The sequence below is a fragment of the Pinus tabuliformis genome, chromosome 9 (assembly GCF_031772625.1).
Source record: "Pinus tabuliformis cultivar Carrire ecotype Pingquan chromosome 9, CPIR1, whole genome shotgun sequence".
In the NCBI taxonomy this organism is placed as follows: Eukaryota; Viridiplantae; Streptophyta; class Pinopsida; order Pinales; family Pinaceae; genus Pinus; species Pinus tabuliformis.
Genome location: NC_142307.1, coordinates 324,943,735 through 324,948,044, shown reverse-complemented (window position 1 = coordinate 324,948,044; position 4,310 = coordinate 324,943,735). Strand labels below are relative to the sequence as shown.

Below are 4,310 nucleotides of genomic sequence, written 5' to 3'. Positions count from 1 at the left end.
ACCTGTCATTCTCTGAATAGCCAGGATAGCCTTGAGTGATATCTCTTTCATTACTTTGGTGTTTCCTTCAAAAATCTGCTGACCTCACCATTAAACTGCTCATCTTCCTTATAGAATAGCACCTACAGCAGTTTTGTAGCGCGCTACGAAACTGCTGTTTTTACTCAAACAACTTGCCTCTTTAGATTTGCCAGAGCAACTGCAATTATGTCTCTGTTTGATCTAGGCTCAATATCTGGAAGTGATCTGCTGTTCAAATCGAAAGCTTTTGATCCAGGATGTTTAACAACCACCATTTTTACTTTAGCAAACCAGCTTTCTCCTTTTCAAACTCAATTTTGATCAGTTTCATCTCAAACAACATGGAACCCACTGCTGCTTCAGCATTACTCCACAGACTCTTGTAGAGACAAATCATTTCATCCCTTTCCTAGACTCAACAATTCCAAGGGGAACTTCTACTTCTCTGTACTTTTCCTTGGTGATCACTTCTACTTTAAATGCTCGTATACGATGCCCATAAGTGTCACCACAATCTTGACCCATGTGATACAGATGTTCATCATACACAAAAGGCCTTCCAGCATTCCTTGCACCTAAGATTTTATCAAAATTATGCACAGGATTTCCCTTATGTTGTTTCGATGGGCCAAGAGGTGAATTAGCATACCAGATTTCCAGCTCTCCATTTTTATTTGCACCAAACCGACTGACATCTGATCCAAAAAGCCAGTAATTTTTATTATAGTGGATCAAGAAAGTGTCTACAAGTGGCTTCTTAAGAAGCACCTTTTCGAGTCTCCACTCCAGAGGAAAATTCAATGCCTGGTAAAGACGAAGATTCCCTTTCTGACTGCTCTCGGGCATCATGTATATCTGCCCATCATAGTCAAAAACATAAGGATAAGAAAGATGAAACTCTTCGTCTAAAGCAATGCCTAAATGTTGCCAGGTGACTCCTTGATCAATGCTTTTTGCCACACCAATGTCTCCTTGCATTGTTAAAGCATTCTTTGTCTCAAAGAACAGGTACAGAACATCTCCCTGAATATAGAGAAAAGGATCTGCCACAAAATTGCTCGGGTGACTGCTATCAGAAGCTGATGCACATGTAAATACAGGATTAGCAACAGGCCAGGCTGAGCTTCTGTCGTTCGAAATTCCTTCCTCCTAAATAGGATGCAATTCAAATGGATTTCTTCCATGATAAACTCCGATAGACCATGATCCTTCATTATCCTCTCGACAACCAAAAGGGCTCATAGCAGGTTTCTCGAAAGGAGAGAATGTAAGCCAAGCAAAGAACATCCCCAAAGCCCCAAAAATTAGAAACGATGCTAGGAAAAAGATAAAGGTAAGCGATAACACGCATGTACGAGCCGGAGAATCCCATCTCCACCTGCACCTGCATTTCAGACTCATGTCGTAACATCCACCGCCGCCCAAACTGCTCGGTACCGAATGCTTCAATCCCTTCTCCCCCATATCCTCTCTGGCTATCACATCCGGCGCATGTCTCCAAAACTGTATCTGAACAGGCCTTAACCTGTGAAGAATTATATGCAGGAAAGCTTATCCCCAAAGACGGTTTAGCCAACAATATTTGACCACAATGCAAAATGGAAGAAAACGTGGGTGCCAAAGAAATGAGTTGGGTTTCTCTATTTAACCGGGGAGAGCACGATCAACACCATAAAAACTGGATCTCTGTTAAGCATAAAACCCTGCGAACTTCGTGGACCAATAAAATACCCATCTGCGGTAACCCGTTCAATTCAAGAGAACTCCATCTGGGCTTTCACAGTAGCTTAATGGGTGTCAAAATATGTAAACATATCCAGTAAAATGCCAGCCTGGGGTGTTATTTCCCACCGCTCCTTCTTAGCATCTTCCAAATCTTGATATGCTTTCCTTCTTATGATTTGCACCTTATTCAAAGCCACCTTTCTATTAACCTCAGCTATCATTGACAGTGGAACTGATTGAGGACTTTTATCCTGGTTAATGAGCTTTAAACTCTCACTAGAAGGCAAGCAAGCCTGTAGCCATAACTCAGATGAATTACAAACTTCACCATCAATTTGCCGAAACAGGCTTTTCTATGCATATATCATATTCCTACAGAACTCATAGGAGACAAAAGTGATATGGGTGAGCAATGGTTTCGGACAAATTCCCAATTTCGTAGCGCACTACGAAACCACCTAAACATGTAGCGCTGCGAAACTGCTAAAAAGGATTCATGCGCTGCGAAAACACCTTGTCCTTAAGCTAGGCTAAAAATTTTTGGCAACAGAATTTTTAGTGATAACAGTGGCTCCACTTGGGATAGTGTGCCCTTGTGGTACACTAAGAACTCGCAGGTCCAGTGCCTTATCCATTTATGACAAACAGAAATTTGCTTGACAAGCATGACTGTAGGAGAAAGAAAACTACATCTACTGAAAAATGCTCAGTTGACCTTGAGCTTATTTGTATTTACCTACCTACCTACCCTAACAATTTCAACTTCTTTCTGCTCAATCAATGTGAAATTTCCAATGTAGCCAATCCTCTGTTTTATCTGATATTTGATTTCTTTGACTGCATCGGAGTTCAGAGCCAATCTGATAGTGTGATGACCGCTGCCACTGAAATTGTCTCTGATCTTTATAGGAAAACTGAAACACTGGAGAATAAAACTCTTCCATGTAGTCAGCTACAGGATCCCAGAATACATAATCAGCTTGATGACTCTTGTAACTTTCCGGCTGAGCAAACTGATCTTCAACAGCAGTGTGCATTTCTTCAAGCGTAAAAGAGAAAGGAAACAATATTGTCTCCTTGCGTTCTGCCATAGAAAACTTCTGAAAATAATGATCATGATTATGGAAACTGTATGCCTGAATTTGACCTTCTAAACCTTCAATTTCTTTCTCAATGTCCTCAGCAACTTCATCCAAAAATCTCATCTTATCCTCTGCTTTACAGTCAAATGACTTTAGATACAAGGACAAGGATAAAGAAAAATTTTCACCTATTTCTTCATTAATATGATCATCATTCCATTGTTTGAAACCCTCAACTAAAAGAGAGTTTGCCACCACCTCTGACCTATCTAACCATTCCTCCAAAAACATAAGCCATAAGTCTTGAAATGACTTAATGGATTTGATAGGAAAACTTTCAATCCATTGTTTGCATTTCCCTTGAAGTGAATCATAAAATAACATAATGCAAACATCCTCATGGTTAACTCTAAGAAGCTCAGCAAAATGACAGAAATCTGAGATATGCTTCAGAGTTAAACTCAAATCTTCTCCATTGAATTTGGGACCATTCCTTAGAAAATATGCATCCTTGGGAAAATGATTTGGGAAACCATGAATTCCTGAAAAATCTATGCATGCATACCTTGAACTAAGAATAGTAGCTTCTGGGTCCTTCATAACTCCAGTGGAATCACCATGAACCTATGAATTTCGAATTCTTCAACCATGGAGTCGCCAAGGTAGTTTTGCAGCCTCAAAAACCTTCTGAGCTCCTGCTACCTTCAGAAGTTCAGCTTCATAATTTCGGGAAAGAATAATCTTCAGACTCCCGGCAGACGCACCAAAATGTTATCACAAAATCATGTTCTGATGGCTGCTAATTAGTTAGACTTTATGTAACTATTTCAGACTAGACTCTTGGCTAAGGATTAGCCTCCCTAACCTGAGAGGGCTCTCTCAAAACAAACTACTGATTGTGATTAACACTAAGAGGGCTAACTCTTGAAATGAAAACTTAATAACATGCTGGTTGGACAGACAACATAAGATTTCTTCCATTGGGCTCATGGAGTCAAACACCATTCCAGTAAACTATCAACTACTCATTCATGGAAGTCAAGGCATATAATGTCTAAACACTCAAAACATTTCTCAAAGGAACCTCAACTCATAAATATGCACAGGAAATCTGAGCAACTAGGTGAATTCAGAGTGATTGCACATCTATGGAGCTGTAAAATATGAAAGATATGACAAAACCACATACATCTTGAGTATTTGAACACAATATGAATCTTGAGAAGAAGAAGTAATCTATTATATTACTGCAACAAGTCTTTTACATAAGCAAATGTAAAACTCTGTTTTCAATAACATCCCACCCTCATTACTTCAGAGTTTTCACTATATATAGAAAAACAATATTAACTACTTTGAGTCTCCTCCTCCAGCATGAGGGGAGCTCGATGACTATCATTAACTACCCTTATCTATTTTAAACAGACTCATTAAATACACAAAGTGTTGAGCTGTAATTACAAAGAGTCCTAATCAAACTAA

General features: G+C 39.4%; 1 pseudogene; it reads right to left on the bottom strand.

The window, feature by feature from the left end:
- Positions 1 to 414: 414 nt before the first annotated feature.
- LOC149148535 (glucosamine inositolphosphorylceramide transferase 1 pseudogene) lies at positions 415 to 1,886 on the bottom strand (annotated as a pseudogene).
- Between the last annotated feature and the right edge of the window lie 2,424 nt (positions 1,887 to 4,310).